Here is a 23,964-nt window from a genome sequence, read left to right on the forward strand (position 1 = left end):
TTGTGGGGGTGTTGGGGGGGGGGGGGACATTTTGTGTGTTATTTTTTTTCATTATCATTTGTGAATATTTTTTTAGCTTCTTTATTTATTTATTTTACTTTTTTTAGACTTAACTTTATTGCTATCACATAGGGAACTAAGAAATCCCCTATGTGATAGCCAGTTCACCAAACAGGTCCTCTTTATGGAGACATCAGGGGTCTCCAAGACCTCTGATGTCACCTAGGGACCCCCCAGAGAAGCTGATGAAGCAGAAATCTGCTTCATCAGCTTCTCTCCGGTGAGTGACACTGAATGCAGGAAGTGATGCCCTCCCGCTCCTAGCAGACTATTTTTATTTTTTTTCCGTCCGGCCGTTCACAATCGGCCATGGACGGAAGGTAGTTAATAATAATTTAATGAATAATAATAATATTGCAGTGTCTTTTTTTATAGGAGTATTACATTTTACATATCTTCCATATGTGTGTTATTGAATTGAAGAGTGTGTGTGTATGTGTGTGTGTGTGTGTATATATATAAAATATATTTTTATTTTTTTTCATACATTTTTGGATAGAGTAGTAAAGGGTTAAACCCCATGCCAGGTTACTTTTTTACGGTCTGTGTACCATTGGGGAGAGTTTTCTTAACTTCCAGTATCAGAGACATAACAGGAAGATAGAGGACATCTCAGCAGTGAGGGGAATTTCCCTCTTTTTTCTCATTTTCTTTCTCTGTGACAATGGTCACAAGTACAAATAGAGGGGTAACAGACAACATTAAAAACTTGACACAAGGTCTTACTCTTCCCTGATGTATTCTTAACTTGAAATAAGTTTTGTCTAGAAAAACAAATTAAATATAGAGATTTGTAGATTGGCCACTAGAAGAAACCATCACTCCATTTTTAATTACTGTGCCTGCTTTATGGGAGCCCAGCTCCATGCTAAACTTTTATTTAAATAGGTCGCCCAGGTACTGTAAAAAAATAAAAAAAAACACTTTGGCTGTCATACTCACCTTTAATCCGAAGCTGTCCTCTGCAGTACTTCTTCAAAGCTACAAGATCTCCAGTTTGACTGACATCCAGCATCATCCAACCTGGAAGTCTGGGGTAAATACAGGTCCTCATGGCTTACCAAATAAGGGGGCTCCCTTGGCACCTTCATAGTGTACTGCTGTAGTGCCACTCTCTGCATCAGTTAGTACTGCCTAACCAGAAGAGGAAAGAATGAATTGGACCTTGTAGTATCAGGAGACTTTTGAAAAGGTAAATATAAAAACAAGAAAAGCATAATATACAGCCAGTGGGGACCACAAATAGGTGAGACAGGCAACTATGAGGGAGAGCCCACACTTGGGCTTTATGGTACACCTCTCATAGAAAACCCAAAGTCCTGTATTTGCTGGCCTCCTTCTAAGAAAGCTAGTTGCATGGTTAAATATGCCTTCCATATGTCTGGGTTGCAAGCCCAGAACAAGCATGCAGATAATAAAAGTCAAAGAAAGGTCAGGATTCCTTCCCTCAAATCCAAACCCATTGCAATAATATGGCAGTCAGGCAACTGGCATTTTTAGATATAGAGTCAGCAATTGCTGCATAAATATTTCTATTATGATAGGTTTCTCTAAACTGCTGAGATGATGTAATAGCCTCACAGGGAATGCATTGTTTTTAATGAGTCAGCCAACTCACAGACTTGCATTGCAAGTAAGAGCAGTAAAGAACAGCCATTGTATTGTACTGTGAAGGAAATAGAGACTGCGTATTTGATGAGCAAATATGACTGCACCCCAGTACATGTATAACTACAGCTTTTTATAAAATAATACTGTGCGTTGATAAAATAATTTACATTACGCTAATATCTTTTTATATAAATATATCTAAAACATTGAATTAAAAAACAAATGTGTATTTCTTGCAACAAGTAAAACCGAACTACTAATATGTGGACAACGTACTCTGTAGTTATTAAGATTTGAACAGCTTGGCTCATACAGTGGTTCTTAACTCTGACAACTGGAACAGTTTGTTTGGCAATAACTAGAATTACTGTTTGAATTGTAAATGTAGAGATCTTCTGTGTAACCTTTCACTTTCAGTGTGACTTGCATTAATCACTAAGTGGCCAGTGGCATTCCTCTGATAGGAAGGACCCAAGGGAACATTACTGTGTTTGGTCATTGTGTCAGCTATCAGTGTACTTGGTGTTCTTGATTCCGGTGCTGTTTGTTTGACATAGACGTCTAAACCTAAAATACATTCCTACCTTTTGCTCTAATAATATTTGCAAAAAATAAAGAAACTAGCACAGGATTGTATTCCATTTGTTTTAAATTACAAGCATGATATTACAACTTGAATAGCTATAAAAACAAGTAATGATAGTACATAAAACATTTTGCTGACATCACATCTTTAAAGTGAAAATGTAGTCACACTAGTATGTTGCAATAACTTGCAGAGTGGGATCACTCATGGGCCAGTGTCAACGAGCTTTGAACTTGTGTTGATGCCATCAGTTTGACATTAGTTTACGACACTTCTGGGACCATTCATAAATCATTGACGTTTTATCCGCAGTAGACCACCTTCTGACCTGCATATGACCTGCTCTAAGAGGGATTTGCATTCCCATAGAATTTTACAGGACCCAAACAAAAGCCTGCCCACACAGGACCTTACTTGGCTATCTTACCTGACAATAAAGAACTGTAAAGCCTGACCTGCACTATATGATGTTTTGGGGGCCCTCTCTTACACTTTACAGTATTTTACAGTACTTTTGACAGTTACAACCTGTCACTTCACAATGAGGCTACCTACAACTTAAGAACTCCCACTCATCCAGCAGTGTAACAGTTCTGTGTAGAAAAAAAAAAGGCTGCAGAGAAAGTTTCTCATTGATGAAAGGGAAATCAACCAAGCCAATCAGCGTGGAGCCAACTTCCTGGCCAATCAGGAAGACGGGAAGCTGGCTCCATGCTATTTGGCTGGCTTAATGCTGAATGGCCGGGAAGCCAGGCCAATTAGGAAGCCAGGAGCTGGCTTCCTGGCCAATCAGCATGGAGCTGGCAAAACAGCATGGAGCAGCTTCACGGCAAATCAGGAAGCCATGCGAGGAGTCATTATTTGGTGCACTGCCAGTCAGGCAATTTCTCTCTCTGACCGGAAGTTCCGGTATTGGGAAAGGTATCGAAGCATTTTGGCGAGTACTCGTCCAAATACTCAGTATCGGCACTGATACTGATACTAGTAACGGTACTGGTTCATACTAGTTAAGGTGCTTGAATGCATTTTCAAGGTTTAACGCCTGAGTTTAGTGTCACTTTAAGTAAAACAAATAAATAATAATGAATGCACCCCTATAGTGTTACACTTCCTTACATAACTTTGCAGCTACACACCTCAGTGAAATGTTTTGTGGCCCCTTTTTCTGGGATTAAATATTGTAAGTTGCAATTTTTAGTATAATGTTAAGTTTCAAAGTGCCATAATCTTTTTCTGGAATTAGGAAGGTGCGGCCCTCAATAGACATAATGCAGCCCACAGCAGGCACACACACACACACACCCACATATATAAATTATACTGTATATAAACATTAATGTAGTATTTATTAACCACTTGAGGATTTTGAAAAGAAGAGATATGTCCTTAAAGACTTACTTCAACAAAGTTTTATAGATGCATATTTTATGTCCAGCACCTGAGCCACTGCCACTGATTCCCTGCTGCTATAACCAGCATTTACCGGCTGTCAAAATGACAGCTGCTAATTGCTTTGTAGTACACAGCAGGAGTTGCTGTCAAAATGCAGCCTTTGATCTGCATATGACATCACTTAAAAAATCTTGCATTTAAAAAAAAATAGAAATGCAGTATGAAAGAGCTGGCAGGGGAACATAGAGAGAAGAGAACAAACAGCCATAACTTTAGTGGAAAATCTTCTGTTATCTAGTAGAATGGCTGTTATCCTCCCCACCCTCTCCATTTTAATCCTGGTAGGTGTTCCTGGCTACTGTGCATACAATATTTGCTGCTTAGTCATTGTTGGCAAGCAGAAACCTAAATATTTAGATTTTCTTGGTCAGGGACATGAAAATCACTGTGGTAAGCAGTAAGGCCCATTGGAAAGGTTTGAGGAAAGCCATGCTATCTAAAGCTGCCCTTACACATAGGTGCTGATTTACAAACTGTTCATATAGTTGTTAGCTGTGCAAAGAAATTTACAGTGCTGTATGATCACTAGCTAGAGCATGAACAGTGACTGCACCACAAACAGTCACTATTTTGCCAGCTCCCTCAATCGTTGAAAAAAAAACTTTTATCGAACAGAGGCGTACCAACAGGGCCACAAACTGCTTCAATTGTGGCCAAGACTTCAAGCAGTATATGGCCAACTTTGAGTTTCATAGCCTTATAACTTAACAGGATCACCTGTTAAGATTCTGTTTGAGATCTTAACAGGTGTTCCCATTGAAAGTTTTACCTATACCTTCTGCTCTGGTGACAATTGTAAAGTATTGGATTTTCATCATTTTAATTCTGATTTACAAAAGACAAATAACGAGAATTTTTCTTTCTAGTGGGAACACAGCATGCAGAAAAAGCTCTGCTCTATTCAAAACTAATAAAAAAATTGTTGGCATACATACACTTTTAAATGAAGAATCTGAGCCTTAGGACTGAAGAAGATCAGGATGTCTCAGGATGTCAAGATCAGTATCGCGCTTTCTTGATGACTTCTCTGCCTGGCTCCCCTACTTTCTCTCCTCAGAAATACCCACTATCATCCTTGGTGACTTTAACATTGCTACTAACATTAACTCTCCGGCTTCCACTCAATTTCTTAACCTAACCTCTTCTTTTGATCTAACTCAATGGACACAGACTCCTTCTCACTCTGATGGTAACACACTTGATCTTGTTTTCTCTCACCTATGCACTCCTTGCAACTTCTCCAACACCCCTTTCCCGCTCTCAGACCACAGCCTGGTCAGTTTCACAATCACCCTGTCCCCAACGCGGACTCCCCCTACACGTCACACTGTCACCCGGAGAAACCTCCACCACCTTGACCCTTCTCTTCTCCACTCTGCTACTGACTCCCTCTATGACAAGATCTCACATGTCCTGCCCTGACCTGGCTACTTCTGTTTTTAACAGCTCACTCTCATCCTCTCTAGACACTTTGGCCCCCTTCACAACACCCCAGATAGCAAGCAATTGTGCTGCAAGTTTGAAAATGACTTGCTAAACTATTGCAGACTTGCCAAGCTTCAAAATTTTGTTGCACAATTACAGCAAGTCAGAATTGCAAGTCTCCAGACCAGCGAGCTTGCAGAGCTCTTGCTAAGACCTGCAGGACTCTTGCTGTAGACTTGCCAAGCAAATTTGCTACAAATTCAAAAAGTGTCAACTAGAACTTGTGCTGCAAGTGGTCTGCAAGTCTACAACTTGCCTGGAATGTGTGCAGCAAGTTAACAAAATTACAATTTAACCCTGACACAAGTGTGTGGCAAGTTATCCTTGCTATGTGGGACGCAGACTTAGACCACGTCCGCTACAACCGTGGCAAACTGAAGTTACCAGACATCAAAAAACACAAAGCTGCACTCTTGAGCGACTGTGGCGGAAAACTGGGTTTCTGCAAGACTTTACCCTGTACAAAGATGCCCATCTAAAATATAACTCCTCCCTCCGTGCTGCCAAACAAACTTATTTTGTCACTCTCATTAACACACTAACCATCCTGTCTTGAATTGTATTGTATTTTGTAATGTCTTCCTTACATTGTAAAGCGCTGCGCAAACTGTTGGCGCTATATAAATACTATGTAATAATAATAATAATAATAATAATGTCTCAGGACATAATTTTATAAACGGCAGAATGATCTTAGCCATATATAAGCAGGTTAACTAACGAAATCATCAAAGAGGCCCTACGCTTTCAACCTTTACATTAAGCTCTCTTACTGCTAGGAGCTGAGCATGGGAATACATTAGCTCACCCCCCCAGCATATGTCACCAACACACTGTATTATTAAAACAATAAATAACCTTACAACCCACCCCCTACAAGACACTTTTTTTAATAATGATGAAAAAAATAATTAAAGGGAACTCAGCTGAAAGGCCCCAAAGGAGAAAAGATGATGAGGATCCTGAGGTAGAGAACACAACAAGCTTCCACCAAAAACAATTGGTAACCATAAAGGAATAAAAATTGCTCCCCATATTTACTATGAATAAATGGAAGGGGACGAAAAGGAGCAATAGAAAAAAAAGAGGAAGGAAAGTACAGAAAAAGAAAGACAGAGTTTTAGGAAAAACCATATTTATCCTTACATATTTGACTCTAGAGAAAGTAAGACTTAAGGATTTAAGATTTAAGATTAACGTTTTCACCCAAGAAGAAAATTAATACATTTAATGCATACATTGACCTTAATACATATTTAAGACAGTCGAATATTAAAAAATATATTTTGTCTAATAAAGGTATAGGGAAAAGGAATCACATGAACGGAAATGTGGAAAATGTGTGCAGCAATATTAGGAATAGATTGGCTAATAGACTTACAGGACAATAGTACAGGATAATATACTGAGGTGTTTAAGAAATTAGTGGAGGGAGATTTTAAAAAGATGAATGTCAAAAAAGCTCAGGATCCAGAGTACATTGTTAATGGTATTAAGGAGCTAGAAGTGGAAAGAAAATAATAATTAGGCCTGCCAGTGATGGTATAGTGTTACTAGAAAAAGAGCATTACATGGAGGAGATGAGGAGAATGAGGAAACAAAATGTTTTAAAAGAGAACTACATTTAATAGTAAATACATGTGTAAAAAGAGTATTCTAACAGAAAAAGAGTCCAAGTATCTGTTACCTACAGCCCATAAGATACTGATAAAAGATTCTAATCTGCCCCATGCATATCTTCCACTATTCCTCCACTTAATTTCATCCTCAGCAAATACCATGTTACAGCCCCCCCACTCCCTGCTTCTTTACTATCCTCCATTCATCATTCTCTGCCCCTCCTTCAACATAATTTCCTCCCTAAACCAACTACTGTACTACTGTACATAGTATCGGCCCGCCTCTCAATCTCCACCCATTATGAATATACACTCACTTACGTCATTCCATCTTCCTATAGCATCTTCATTTTATTTCTGCCCTTAGTTGTTTTATACCATGTCATCAGTCTTCCACCAAAAGACAAGGATTTCATTCCTTGACCACCCATGACCACCGAAAACTACATGTTCCTAATACTGTGCCTAATGTTTTCCCATGTTTCCATTTCCTTCCCCATCTAAATAATGTAATAGTATTCTCCGATCTCTATCAATAAGTCAGATAACCGATCTTTCTATGCTCACAGAAATAACTTTTTTATACTGTAACCAACCCAGCTGCAAATCCCATCCAAACATGTATCCAGCCAATCTGGACCACACACCCCAGAAGCAAAAAAAACACATCCAATAAATATTATATGTCCATAAATACAATAAAATCCAAACCTAAAATGAAAGTAAAGTACCCTAACAATTCCTATTTTACATATACACCTAACCTATTAGTCATTACACGTAAAACAGTTTAAATCCAATTCAATATTCAAATCACTGGCGGAACTACCAGGGTCGCAGCATCCTCTCTGACACTCTGTGACAGGAGGCTGAGCGAGCGGTGTGAGGAGGAGAGCTCAGCCTCCTGTGACAGCTCGGGCAGTTTCCGACCACACAGCGCTCTCCTAGAGGGGAGATGTGGGAACAGAGGGGATGTATGGGAGAGTGGGAACTGTATTTGTAGTCCTCTATAGTTGATGTACTCGGTCTAGAAAAAATGGTATTGGTGGATCTCTACTCCCATCCATGCCCAAACCGAGGTACAGACATGTATTAACATTGATGGGAGGCAGAGTTCATTGACTACAAATGCGGTGCATAGGCAGCCGTCCGAGGGCGCGTGAGTGTGGGGGAGGGGCGCAAAAATGCTCTTTCGCCTGTGTAGGCAAAAATACTTGCACCGGCCCTCCATGCTGCCTGCCGCCCACGGGGGGGGACCTTAACCACTTCAAGACCAGGTGTTTAGACCCCCTTCCTGGCCAGGCCATTTTTCAGTATTCAGCGCTGCGGTACTGTAACTGACGTTTATTCCATCATGCAACGCTGTACTTTTTTTGGTGGTATTTAAACACCACTGGGGTTTTTATTTTTTACTATAATTAGGAAAAATTACAGAAAAGTTTGGAAAAAAAAAGTTTTTTTCTACATTATGTTAGGGAACATTTATTATGACCCAGTTTTTTGGTAAAATATAAAAGATCGGGTCACGTCGGGTAAATAGACACCAAACATGTCAAGCTTTAAAATTGCGTGCACCCGCGAAATCGCAGAAAACTACCATACCCAAAATTGGCCATACGCGACGCTTTGAAAGCTTTTACCGCTCATCAGTTTAGTGTTATCAGTGATTCATGGCCCTAGACTTATTGCTCTCACTCGATATGTAACATGTGCGTCGGCGATATGTAACATGTGTGGCGTAATGGGCACAACCGTCTTTTTTGCACGTATGCGCCCCCAACACATGTTTGCATGCGTGTATGTATGGGTGGGGACTTAAATTTTTTAAAATTATTCTTTACATTTGGGGGGGGGAACTTACATTTTTTTTTCCTTTTTTTTTCACTAAACTTTATTGTTATCACATACGGGGGCTAATTAAACTCCCCTATGTGATAGCAAAATATGTGACAGGTCCTCTTTATGGAGACATCAGGGGTCTCCAAGACCCCTAATGTCACCTAGGACCCCCCAAAAGAAGCTGATGAAGCACACCGGCCATTTCCCGTGCGCGAGGGGGCGTGTCTGAGCGGACGTCTAAAGACGCCCGCTCAGATCTAGAGACCTCTCGGCATGTTAGTTTTACAACGGCCGGCCCTGAGGTGGTTAATGGTTTCTTGCACCTGAGCCCTGAGGTTTCAAGTTACGTCTCTGATTCAAACCATTTGGTTTTGATGTATTTCATTCAAATATCCATTTTGTTTTGTTTCTTGCAATATCTTGTTTCTTATTAGATCCTCTCCATTTATTAAAAACATGATCAATCCCATTAAACCTTAAAACACTAGGATCCATATTATGAAAATAACAAAATGGTTTGATACACTGTGATCTTTAAATCCCTTCTTTCTATGATTTATATGTTCTCCTCTCCACTGCCTTCGTTTTCTTGTTGTTCTTACCATATATTGTAATCCACGGGGGTATTCTAAAACATAAGTAACATGTGTGGTGCCTGATATCGCATTTCTTCCCCGTAGTATTGGAACTAAACTTTTTAAGTCTAATGCCTTTCATTGCAGTTCATTGCATCTCTTATATGGAAAGATGCCAACTTCATTAAAAATGGTGCTTTGTGGCCTTCTTGGTGGGTCTATTGCATTTTGTACTAAATTACATCTTAAAGTAGGAGCTCTATGAAAAATCATCCTGGGTCTAATAGGAATAATATTACAGAATACCTTATTCCTTAACATGATATTCCAATGTTTTTTAAATATTTTTTCCACATCTCAAAATTGTACATTCCATTACATGACAAATGCAAAATCAACACTATCCATTTTCTTTTTAATTTGTCCTGATATAGCCTTTTTCTTCAAATCTATCAAGAATACATTTACATTGTTCATCATAATCCTGGTCTAGGGTGCACTTCCTTCTAATCTTATAACATTCTTATTGATTTGTCCTGTCAATTGTATTCCATATTCGTTCCTATTAATGGACTCAAAATATTCTACTAATAGATCCCTAATGCCCTTCCAAATAATTAAAACATCATTATAGCTTTCCAGAGTTTTAACTTGGACCACTTTATGTTGAATGTACATTCTTTCTCCCATTTGGCCATGAATAGGTTTGTGAGACTGGGAGCAAACATCTTTATCTTTTATCTTTTGAATGTAATATTTGCCTCTGTACCAAGAATAGTTGCATCCCATGATGAATTCTAGACATTTCTAATATATAGATTTGTTCTTTCTTTAAATTTAACATCTAATCAAATGCCCACTTGACCGCATGCATTCTATCATTATGTTTAATATTTGTATACAATGCTACCACATCAACTGTGGCCAAAAATACTTCATCTCCAGTCTCTATCCCTTTTAGACACAATCTGACATGCTTACTGTCTCTAAGTTCAAAAGTGGTGTCAAGGACTTGGGGATGTAGAAAAAAAATCTATGTATACTCTCAGTCAAGCGTGTAAGGCAGAGATTGAGAGGTGGACTGATACTATGTAGTTGGTTTAGGAAGGAAATGGCATTGAAGGAGGCATGGAGAATGAACGGTGGAGAATGGTAAAAAAGGGGGGGGGGGGCCAGTGATGTATTAAGATTAGGATGGTTTAGGCGCACTATGTTCTTGTGCTTATGATGCAAAAAATTAACTATTTAACAGACTGTCAGCAACAACTGTCAGTCACTTAGGACTTGACGCCACCTGAAGCCTAGGTCTCATTCACACGTAAACGGCCCGCATGTACAGCTCCGTGCTGCGTGCACAGCCATATTGGGTAGCTCCTGGGAAGGACAGGTGCTGTGTGTGATTAGTACACAGCCCCTATCCTTCTCTACGCGGCCGTACGCTGCCCTATGCTCACATGCTCTGCACGTCCAATGCGGGTGCGGGTGTCCGTACTCGTATGATGACAGGATGGATCCTCTCTGCGTCCAAGCTGGGACACCCGCACCTGTATGGACCTGCACTTGGGGTGAACGTAGGGCAGCATACGGCTGCGTAGTCCCATAGAGAAGGACAGGGGCTGTGTACTAATCATACGCAGCACCTGTCCTTCCCGGGAGCTGCCCGATACGGCTGCGCACGCAGCACGGAGCTGTACGTGCGGGCCGTTTCTCGTGTGAATGAGGCCCTAAAGTTAAAATCTAAAAAAAAATAAACCTAAATAAACAAAACACATATAATAGTAACATGTACTGTAGCTCTGGTGTTGACAATTGAAGAGCTGAGCTATCTATCAATCAGTTATTGTGGACAAACAACAGTTCTTAAAATTATTTTTGGGGGTATAGATCTGTGCACAAAGGCGGGGAACATAAAAGCAATGTACCGCAGCACTGTAATCCAAGGAACCCTAGCAAAGTTGGTTATAGTAGATGTAAACCTAACCGCTGAAATGTTATATTAGCATTAACAGCGGATGATACTGCTATAAAGGTCCTTGTCTGGCTACTTTGTGTTATGGGGTGACAATGGTTTGCCCCTTTCTCCCACAATGTCCTGCCTGCATATCACCCTGTCAAATACCTTACCAAAGCCTAAATAAGCTTCTGTGCTTATGCACATTGCTCAGAAATATTACACTGTTTAAAAGAAAAAAAAAGACAAAGAAATTGCAGTCAACAACAATTAGGAAATATGTGCTATGAAAATAAACATGCAACCAATTAGCAGTGAAATGCAGTCTGTGAAAAATTGCAGCCAGCAAAAAATAGAGAACATCTTTAAAAACACACTTTCATCCTGTTATGACTGTAGACAGTGCATGTGAAGAGGCTGTAAAGAAGCTGCAGGACACACATCATCATTAAGATGAAAAAAGCCTAACACTATGGCCTGGTTCACACCTGGGCGTTTTGTAGCGCGTTCGAACGCTCTGCAAAATGCTCAAACACTGACATCCCATTATTTCCTATGGGTATGGTTCACACCTGGGCGTAATACAGGCCGTTCTTTGGGGCATTTTTGTCGCGTGTTTCCATTGGGATACAGCCAAGTAGCCCTCGGAAAAGCGCGTTTGTTGCGCGGTTTTTTTACCGCAAATCGCGTTAAAAACCTGTGTCACGCAATGCGCGACAAACGCGCATATTCGATATGCCTAGGTGTGAACCCAGCCTAAAGCTAATTCACCAATGTACACAGCATTTTGCTACCTACAGTACATTAAGTAAAAGGTGTGCATCACGTTTAAAGGAGAACTATATTTAAAGAGAATTACACTCATCCCCACATTTAGAGCCCACTTGTTACACTGCAGCTGTCACATGTAGGCACTATAGATTGAGAACTGAGCAATCAAAAACCGCTAATCATTCAGTTCATGATCTCCTTGCAGTAAGTAGTGACTGTCAGTCGCCACTCCCCGTAGGGATTCCCCCCTCCCCTCTCCTTCCTCCAGCGAGGGGTAGACAGGGGAGGGCACAGCTGACTCTGGGTTTAGAAAGGCAGAGCCAGCTGTCAATCAGGTAGCGAGGTCGATCCCAACAATATTGTGCTGTCAGCATGTAACCTGCTATTTGCTGAGTTGTGGGTCACAGAAGGACATTAAAAAAATCTCCTCTTTTGACACAAAATAGAACAAACGCATTAAAAAGTTGGCCCATAGTTTTCTTTTAAGAGACCAGTGCCAACACTAGTCTGTTCCTATGCACTTTATCAACAGCACTCCCTAGGCTTTCCCTATCTCAGCTAAGCAGAAAGATTTTTGGTCACTTTATGGAAAACCGTAGCAGTTGGTTAGCTGAGCCAAAACTATTTAGAGACTAACTTTAAATTATTTAAAATGGACAACATGTAAGAACCCTATGCAGCCTTGCTATTCTACTGCATCTATACTACTGGAACTCAAAGTAGTCCATGGTCTTCCATTGCATTTCTTGCATCCTTGTGCAGAAGCTATATTACTTTTATTTAGATGTAACCCCTATTTTTTTTACTGTGCTTTATTTTACGGTTCCTAGTAGAATCCTACTAGGAATGCATAATGGTCATTTATTTGCTTATGATGTATGAATTAAACTGTAATTGAAGTTATTCCGAAGTTAAATGTTGCCCCTAAGCCTGTGCTAAGTTAAACTTGTAACTGAGTGCCCGTTAGACCTTCAAGCTGGAAAATATAGATTTCTTGTCATTTGCCATGTAATAGATTCGTTTTGACACTACAAATTAAGGTTAAAGTTGCATTGGTGGATAAGGTACATCTATTTTTATAAATTAATAGCAGTGTGAAAATGATAATTTCAGTGCTCATGATTATTAAATCTTATATGTGTCAGCACTTATTGAATCTGATATATAATTAAAGGATATCAAGATCTGAATCCGAGCGCATCAGAAATGAAGGTTCATGTATTTAAATTAAATGTAATGATTTAAGCTGCCAATCATAATCAGCATTGGTCAAAATGAAATGTCTATTTCCTATTAAAAGATTCTAATAAACATTGCATGTTAACATGTATAGTGTTTTGAAATATACTTTAGGTAGAATTTGAATGTGTGTAAATCCTAACAGTTATTTATTTGCTCCTTTTTGGTCTGTTAAACATACTATTAAAAGCATTTGCCTCTGCTGCACTATTATTAGTAAGTATTGTTCTGAGGACTATAGGACCCAGCCTAACTATGTTATGGACAAGCAGACATGGGGAGTTCCAGGAAAGTCCTGTTTCAATTATCCGTAAGCTTTAGGGTGAGTGAGCATTGGCATCCTAGGACTGGAATTGTGGTACTAGCAGAATCAGGTGAAAATTTTATAAAAAATGTATTTAGTGAGGCTCCATTGTGAGGCCTGGAAAATTATAATTCAGGGAAGCCTATGGAGAATGCATCTCAAGGTTGGTGTGCAGCTGTCGCTGTCATATCAGTGTGCTAGCCCAAAATTGACTTCAAATTGTAGTGGTCCTTTATAGAGAAATGTTACCTGACAAATGTAAAACCTACATTAATTAAAAAAAAGTTAAAAGAAAATATTCCGAATGATCAGACCCTTGCAATTACTTCTTTACAGCAGACATGCACAATCCCTGTACTGTTAAAGTTGTATGATCTTCCCTATATTCATCCCCATAGAGGTGTTTAGACAATTGGACATGGAATTCCAGCCTGCCTGATTGCTAGCAACATAGTACATTTCTGCTGTTGTCTGTCAGTTTGTCCATTCATGTACCATGATGAGAGATTTTTTTAGGATAGTACCAAAAAAGTGTTGTGTGATAATCTCCACTGGTGTATGTTGAGCTTTATGACATCCACATTTGATCCACATAAGCTATTTTCCTTTTCCCATAATTTTAATGGACATTAATGGAAATTAACATTTTCTTTACAAGCACAGATGTGCTGACCTTGTAGACTGAGCTACCATAAAGTTGGCAACATTGTTTACTGAGGGAAACATTTTTTCAGCTAATGATTCCAATGAGTGCAATTTTGGCAGCTCATTCTGAGTGTGTTTTGTTAAAGCACCTAACAGAAGAATAGGCTTAGACAATCTTTATTGCTTAGTATAAAAAATGAAAGGGAGAAGCTGATTTGTTGCTGTCGGATAGAAAAGCCCATATGTTTAGGCACAATAAAAACTTTTCCAACAATGCGGAGAATTCACATTTCTAGATGGGTGGGGAATACATTTGACAGTTGCGAAATCATGAGCTCACAAGGATACTAGAAAAAGTGGTTAGTAATATGAAGTACATGTCTACTAATTACATTATTTAACTTATTTGTAAAACTGCCCATATATGTATAGAAGTGATGTAGTAACTGACATTGTTTAGTTCTATGTTACCTGCCATTTTAAGCTAAAGTGACAGTAAACTCAGGAGTTAAATCTTAAAAATGCATCCCAATACATTAACTATTAACACTAATGTAGCTTATTTGTGTATCACTCAGCTGTAGATCCTCAAATCATCTCTGAACTGGTGCTGACACTGTCCTTCCTTCTGGAGGGTGGCTACTTTTGTTCCCCATGGTCCCTGAGTGTATAGTAAAGTAGCCACCGCTCCAAGCTCCCACCTTTGATGGACTACAATCTCAGTACAAATTAGTAAACTAAACATGAGATTGTAGTCCATCACAGGAGCGAGTTTGGAGCGGTGGCTACTTTACAACACACACAGGTACCACAGGTTTGCCTGATGAAGGGACCAATATGGTTTTGAAACATTGTTACACATTGTGCAATGACCTTTTGATGTAAAAAATAAGAATTGATGAAACGGATATTGGATACTACTTTGTTTTTTCATGGCTTGATCCGTGGTCACTGCAGCACCCACCCGCATACCACAGCTTTATTTCGGTCAGGAGTGTGATGGGACACAGATATGTTTAGTCATATGCAGTAAGTCATATGCTCCTCTATATCTCAGATTACAAGATATTTTATTTGCCTCCAGTGGCTGAACAGAGGTGGATGAGAGATGGAAAGGTTTCTATATGCTTCAAGGGAGGGGGAATTAAAGCAAGCCATGTACTGTGCTCTTCAGGGACAAAGCACAGGTTGGGTTTACACAAAGAACTTGGCAACATCGTTGGGATATTATTTGGGATATGAAGTGCCCATTCATCCTTAAGAGCAATTATTAAATTAAGTACTGATATTGGTATTGGCTCAGATTAGTGTTTAAATTCATCAGAAAGATTTTCAATAGGGTTGAGGTCAGAACTCTGTGCAGGCCACTTAAGTTGCATGCCAAACTCATCAAATTACATTTTTATGAACATGAGTTAATAAGCTGAACTTAATAATTTTGGACTGGTGTTCACAGACTTTTCCCATGTAGTGTAGTATTGAGATCTAATGGCTTAGAACATTTTGACCATTATTGTTCAATTTTGAAGGTATGTGATGTTTTTAGACACCATACTGTCTTAGGCACATGTGAAAGATCACACTGGGGAACAAAGTTTTTGTTGCATTGATACCAGCACTTGTTCCTACCTAATTTGAGTGTGCTGAATTCAAATCTGCAGTTAGTTTTTCTCTGTAAGCTCAAAATATTTTGCAATACATTTTAATTTTTCTATAAATTTTGATACCTTACACATGATGACATGGTCTATCTGAGCAATTTATGATCACTCAGTCTTAAAATTACACTTAAACAGCCGTCTTGGTAAATATTAGACATGTGCGATTCGTTTCGAATCAAAATTCGGACAAATTTTCTAAACTTTGCACACGTCCGAATATCCGAATTAAATTGCATCTGAATGTGTCCGAATCCGAATTTGCATTTCTGAATTTCGGATCTGGTCTGAATTTCGTTAAAAAATTTAATTGAATCGGACATTTGAATTTTATGGCTAATCAGATGTGTTTTTCAGTTTAATCCATCCAAATGGGTCTGAACACAAATTTTTTCGTTACGGCAACATGGGAGCTATATTCAGTATATACTAAAGCTGAGGCTCCTAGACCCAAATGGCGTTCGGGATCCGAATTTCCGAATTGCATTTGGGAGCTCCCGAATGCCATTCGGGTCTGGGTTCCTCAGCTTTTAAAATATATTTTAAGGCTCCTAGACACGAATGGCATTCTGGAGCTCCCGAATGCAATTCGGAAATTCGGATCCCGAATGCCATTCAGATCTAGGAGATTCCGCTTTAGTATTAATAGCTTTATATGGTTTTCTGTGGTATTCCCAACGAATATTCCTAAACTCATCCAAAACTAACAAAATTCGTATTTCGTCCGAATCCTGAAACTCAAACCGAATTGAATTTCATATGCGAATCCCAAATTCCAAAATAACGAAATATCCAAAGCGAACCTACATGTCTAGTAAATATATTCTTTGTGCATTCACAAAAATGTGCAGGTGAATAACAATATGCATTACATTTAAAAGGCAAAAAAAATCACTTATGCGGAGAAAAATTTGTATCACCACTTGCCAAATATGAAATATTTATCCATTATAGTCAAATATGAGTATGCACTAAAGCTTTTTACTTTAAATTAACATATATTTCAACATAAAGATGATAGGTGATTCATAACAACTGATAAGAATGTGATGAAAAGTTCAAATATGTCCTATTTAGGCAAAAATCTGGGCTTGTAGCTGTGCCGTTTGTGGACTTTCTCAGGGCAATCTTGTTTGATGCTCCAGCAGTAGTCTGTCATCATATTTTTGTCCCATCGCCCTAGATAGTGCTGTTCCATCATCATGAGGTCTTGATCTCTCTGTTCATCACTAAAGTTATGCTCTTGTATATAGGTTCCTTCCTTTTTGCATAAACTAAAACCGGAATATTCTGTCTAATTTATATGTAGCACAAGAGATTTATTTAACTGTACAGTCCACCAAACAAAATAAGAGATGGTTGCATTTCACTTAACCTACAGAAGATGCCTTTCAATAAAGCCTTCAAACCCCTCCCCAAAATTTCACCAAATAAGCAGATACACTAAAAAAGTAACTGAAATTGTAAATCGTAAAAGAAAGGCAAAGATCCTGGCATATACCTCATGAGAGTTAACTATTTATTACCCAGCACATTTCAGTAAAAATGATTTGCCCGGGGTTCTGCTTTAAGAACTGGATATTATAACATTCTTCAGTTTAATAGTTTGTTAAACATGTTTTGATAAACAATAACCCATCCTAAATTTCTAAAGCAAAGACAAAGAACTTGCACTGCAGTTTATTGTGTACTCAACAATGCATTCTAATGTGCACAATATATTTAGGCATTTATAATCCTTGCCAGCACTATATAAATTTAAATTAATGTGGGTTTTCCCCATGTATCTTCATTTGCGCCAGTACACTGTAACGGAAAATCTATATTTAAATCAAATTTTGATTTATACATGGAAGCAAATTCTTCCAGGAAATATTCCTTTGTTTTGCTGCTCTATTAATTTATGGGATCGATTACCACCAAGGACACTATGTGCACAGAGTTTGTATGTTCTCCATGTGTTTGCATGGACTTTCTCTGGGTGTTTTTCTTGATTCCCCCCTGAAAACCATCACCTGTTTCTGAAAATGCTAATGTATGGCTGTCTCTGATTTTAACACTTTATAAACCACACACCTAGCAAGGAAGAAAGTAAAGTCAGAACACTTGCTCCTAAAATTCAGTGCGGTGACTGCATTAGAAACCAAAACGTATACAATTGTTAAAGTAGAACTGGACACAAAATGTGTGTAGCACTTTCCTGACCTCTAGGAGCATGTGGGAGACTTCAGAGGCAGGGTGAGCTGACATTTCCCCTCAGGAATGAGTCCTTAGCCGGTTTGTGGGATGTGAAAATATCGATGGGCGCCAGTCACTTTAGGGATTTTCTAATATTTTATTTCATAAGCCACAACAATGGGAAAGAAGGTAAAGGGCTACAGACATCTAGGACAGTACAGAACTCCAGACTCACCGACCACTTCCCAGCTTCACAGTGCAGAGTTCCTTTAAACCGATTGTGGTGGCACTGTGTAGAACCTTAGCTGGATAGAGCAGATCTAGCATAGAATTCCCCAGGCAAGACCCCAGACTTCTCTCTGAGGTCCAAACCTATCTTGGCTTCTCAGGCTCTTCCAGCAGAGTAAGAAGTTCCTCCCTGATTCTCCAGGACTACCTGCAGGCTACAGGTCTGGTCAGATGGCTCACACATAATGCACCCTTCCCCAGAATGGAGAAATCGATTAATCGAACAGGAAATTTTTAATCAGTAACAGCCCTAGTAATGATGTATTAATAAACACAGAGCTGCATTAATGCATGTATTTTATATCTGCCTAGAGCTCAGCTTGAATGCAGCATTTACATCAGAGAGCACCTCATGTTTTCTTGGCACCGAATGTTGAACAGCATTGGATGATTTTTGGAATATACCTGATTGTAAATAAGTTAGTAATTTACATTGTTTTGTCTTTTATTAACAGGTTTAAATAACTTATTTTTCTTAATAAGGCTGTTACAATAACACACAATGTTTTCACATCAATCTGCCTCCTTTCACCCTCTGGAATTCCTTCTGGTAACTTGATCAATGCTATAAGTATCTGAATACAAAACCGAGTACCGCCCAAATGTTCCGATACCTTCCAGTCAGAGGGAGATTTCCCTGGCTTCCCTATGGTCCCTGTGTGTGTTGTAAAGTAGCCACCGCTCCAATCTCACTCCTGGGAATGACAACAACCTCATATTTAGTTTACTCATCTGTTTTGAAATGATAGTTTATCTTCTTGACAACAAGGACCATGGGGAACAAAAGTATGCACCCTCCAGAAGGAAGGACAGTGTCAGCACCAATTCAAAGATGATTTGAGGATCTACTGCCGAGTGATACACAAATAAGATACATTTTTGTTAATAGTGAAGGTACTTAAAGGCATTTTAAAGATTTAACTCCTGTGTTTAGTGTCACTTTAAGCATTTTATGTAGACTCCTTTCTCTATTTTCATTCCTTCTCTTCTTGCCACTTCTCCACCTGATATCTCCATCCTCATCCTATAGTACTGGGACTCAGCATAATGGATCCTGTGTAGGGAGTATGTTTTCCTCCATCATGGTGTTAGCAGAAGGAACCACATAAACCCACTCAGCACATGAGACATTTATTAAAACAAATATATAAAAACACAGATCATTCAATACCATCACCATGACCTTCTGGCATATTTTGTTTCAATGGACTTCTACAGGGGCCCAGAGAAATTCTAGAGAAATATTACCATCAGGGTATTAAAGTCTCTGTTTTATTGTTTTTTTAAAGAGAAGGAGCAAAAGCATTGACTATATAGAAAAATAACTTGTTACAGTCACGCAGTAGCCAATGTAATTTACATTTCCTTTTTTTTTTAGCTAAAGTGGTTTATGAAATATATCCGGCTTTATTTGTAAAAAATGTTTTTGTTTCCTTTTCCCTTAACCTTACACACAACAATTTTACAAAATGTTAATACTTTGTGAACTGTTAACTGCAGCAATTCAGTTTAATTTATACATTTTATTGCTGCTCCTACAAAATGCTGCTCTGCCCGGGCAGATATTAATACAATTATTTCAGCCCTAGCATTACATAATTAAGTGTATTTTCATTTTCTGGTCCTCTCTCCATTTCCTTATTTTATGCTACACGTATCTCCACGTTACACATTTCACATTAGTCTCCAAATCCTAGCTGCATATATCACTTACTAAACAACCCTGTGCAGAAAATGAACACAGCACTCAAGAAATGCTAACTCTTCTCCACAGATCTAGAGCTTTAGCTGGAGTACTATTGAAGTAAGAGCCACAAATAATTAAAGTGAGCTGTCTTGACTAAAAAACATGCCATTGTGTTATACATCAAGAACACCAGTAGCTTATGGTAATAGAAACCATTCCTATAAAGGAAAATAGAAATGTACTTTAGGGCTTATTTTTGCTGTTGTTTAAAGAGGGGTTTAGCACCCTAAAGGAGAACTATGAGGTGCGTGAAAATCACTCAGCCTCATAATTCGAGCTGACGTGTGACAATGAAACACACAATGCCACACATCGGCTCAATAGATCAGGAAGTGAGCAAACACATACCGAGATTCGCTCACTTCTCGATCCTGTCCTTGCAGAGAGCCTATCTAGAGGCAGAGACAGCTGTCACTCACGCAGCTGGGTGTATCCAGACAGTAATGTCGGGATCCATCCCGGCTGCGGCTTCTCAGTATACCACGAGCTGTAGCTTGCGGTGTACTAAGCTTTGGGTGACGGGAGGACGCTAGTTTGTGTCCTCCAGTTACCCTTAGAGAACTATGGGGAAAAGCACTGACCCCATAGTTCTCCTTTAAATGCTGCATACAAATGTGTACTAATGTCAGAGTTTACAGAATGGCAGCTGTCTGACTGCCTACTATTTTTTATTGCCTCACCAGTCTGAAGCGACATGGGAGGACACAACGGAGGAAGTTGTTCATTAGCAGGCAAATTGCTGCCCAAAATGCACTGCCTTTGAATGATCTTCTGCACCCGATTCAGTGTGAACCTGGCCTCAGTAGTGGTGGGCAGGTTTCCACGATGCCCATGCTATCATACATATGGACAGAGCCAGATTTCAATCTCTTGAGTCTAGGCACTAAATATTTGGTGCTTAAAGCATTGCTAAACGTAAGAACAAAGTACAGTAAATATTAGTACCAGTAAACATAAGATTACATTCCCTTGCTGGTTTACATACGCTTATATTTACATGGAGTATATATTACCTTATTTGATGTTTTGCAATGCATTTAATATTATGTATGTTTAGGGGACTAGAGAGTGCTGGTATATCCTCCTGAAGAAGCTGTCATCAACAAAACGCATTGAGGATGTCACAGTTGACACCGCATACATGAATTCCTTTTTTAATTCCTCATGCTAATTAACTTTATGCCTTGCGTGTTTTCAAACCAACAATCTGTTTAAACCGTATCATTACCTTTTGTGCAAATAGATTCCGAATTTTAGTAAATTCAAAGTAAATTCAAAGATTCAAAGTAAATTTTGAAGGCTAAGCATGTGCCTAAAGCTAGGGCTGCACTGATAATAATGCCAAAAGTGCAATTTTCTGGCTGATACAGCGGTGCATCCATTCTTTCTCTCCTCCCCGCTGGGCGCTGCTCTGCGTCCCAGCGGGGAGGAGAGAAACTGTTACAAGTGGCTGAGCGCTGCGGGAGGAGAGCGCTGTGAGCGGCCGGCGTCTCTCCTCCCTGAACTGCTATGCCTCCTGTCACAGATCACAGGAGAGCAGCATGGGCGGAGACAGCAAGCGCTGTCACAGGAGGCTGAGCTCTACTCGCTCAGCCTCCTGTGACAGCGTGTTAGGATGGAGAGCGGTACAAATAAATAATTGAGGACAGAGTATGTTTACTATATCCTCAATTATGAATGAATGGTCTACATCACCTCTTGTTCATTCATGATTGTGGTTATAGTAAACACACTATGTTCTCAAGTTATGACTGAAGAGGAACATGATAGAGGATTCCTGTTCATTTTTAACAGGGATGCAGAAAAAAAGATTGAGGACTTTGTGTCCTCAATCTCTCTTTCTATTTTAAAAAGGAAATATCAGGGGTCTGTTTAGACCCCGAATATTTCACCGAAGCCCCTAAAAGTAAAGTAAAAAATACAAATATTTAATAAAAAATGAATAAATAAATATAAAAAAATTAAAATGTTTGTAAAAAATGATTGAAAATTAAATATTTTGAAAATTTTTGAAAAAGTTAAAATAAAAACAAAGGGGCTATATTAGTGGCTAGATTATAAACGCTTAGTAAACCAAAGTGGCTATATTATAAACGTTTAGTAAACCATATAAAGTTCAAAAAGCATATATCTGGTTGTCCAAAAAAGTGAATAATATTTTATGTGTGTGAAATCTTCCTTCCAGTGAATACAGCTCTTTATTCACTACTGTGCTCCCCACACCTTTACGCACTCACCAGATGAAGTGTGACCTTGTATTACTCATACTAAGTTCAAAAGTGCCTTTACACAGTGGTGGTTGCTTCAGGATGATCCCGTATATAAAAGAAAGATCGGGTCACTGATGAAAACTTTAAAGTATCTTGCACTTCTTTAGAATATTCAGATCTAAATCATAGCCACTTTCCAACTGCGCTTTATCCTCAATATTCCAGCATAGAAGACACAAAAAAATACTCATCAGGTAAAAACATTTAAAATCAGTAAATAAAACCAAATGCACTTACATAATTCTAGATAGATAAAAGCATGGCAAAATACATTCCACACAAATATTTGGTCCCAAAGGTGCAAAGCATCAACCAGCTTTACAAGACGCATTTCGTCTAATGTGACTTTTTCAAGAGTGATGATGACAACTGGATATATGTTTTTTTGAACTTTATATGGTTTCATGAACTTTCGCTGTTATAATATAGTTACTTTGTCACATCTTGTTATCAGTGTTATTTTATCTTTTTTTTTTAAGGCCTCATTCACACAGCTTAGAGTCGGCCGTGTCCTCCCGTAGAACAGGCTGCTACATACAATCACACGCAGCACCTGTCCTTCCCGGGAAGGCCCAATACGACCGTACACGCCGCACGGATCTGTACGGGCCGACTCTAAGCTGTGTGAATGAGGCCTAAATCATGGTGAGCAATGACAAAGGGTGTCTAACATATTACAAGGGAAATTACTAAAGTCAGCTGTTAACGTAGATGATGGAGTTGGAAAGATCTTCTTTTAATTCCTGCTGTATTTCTGAGACAGGAAGTGAATGGAAATCTCCTCAATGAGACACAGACAACAAAAAATTGACAGGAATCATCCACGTTTCTACTCAGTGCAACAATGTAAATCAGGGGCGTAACTAGAAATCCAAGGGTCCCATAACAAGATTTTGTAAGGGCCCCCCTGTCTAAACCATGAGTTGCTGCCGCTGATGACATCTCCAGGCTGAACTTGGCATGCTATTTGGGGGGGGGTGGCAAGCGGTGTATAAGGGGTGCAGGAAGCAGTAAAGGTTGGAGGTGCATTGCCTGGGGCGCCCTCTCCTCCACGACGGCCTCCGTAGTGCCGGCCCTGCATGCTACAGACAGTGTTTCACAGCATCATCTAGTAAATTTAACCTGGCACAATGTTGAGAATCTCAGTAGAGTTCTTAAAATTCAGAAGCTGTAGGAGAGATTTCCATCTGGAGTCATTCTAAGAGTTAGTTCACACCACAAGCATTGCATTCCGGCCCGTTTTGGTGCCGGAACTCAGTAGATCGCATCCCTGCCGACTCCCTGCGTTCAGGGGCGTAAGGGGGAATGGTGTTGCATTAAAGTCAATGGTACTGTAGCCATGCCCCCCTGGCTGCAGTGCGATCGCCCACACCTAAACGCATGGCACATCGATGCCTGCATTCCGCTCTGGTGCGGTCAGAAAAAATAGTGCATGCAGCATTTTTTCTGACCGCATCGGACCAGAACGCAGGCATTGATGTGCTACGCATTTGGGTGCGGGCGATCGCACTGCGGGTGGGGAGCGTGGCTGTGGGGCCATTGACTTCAATGCACTGCCATGCCCCCTCCCGCTCTTATGATGTGAACTAGCCCTGAAGGTATTCTTAAAGCTGAATGTCAGTTATGCTTGTAAATTAATCTTGCATTGGCCCCATCCTGCATGGTTTAACTGCTTGTTTAGTTTAG

The sequence above is a fragment of the Nanorana parkeri genome, unplaced genomic scaffold, assembly GCF_000935625.1.
Source record: "Nanorana parkeri isolate BGI_ZX_2015 unplaced genomic scaffold, ASM93562v1 scaffold361, whole genome shotgun sequence".
Taxonomy (NCBI): domain Eukaryota; kingdom Metazoa; phylum Chordata; class Amphibia; order Anura; family Dicroglossidae; genus Nanorana; species Nanorana parkeri.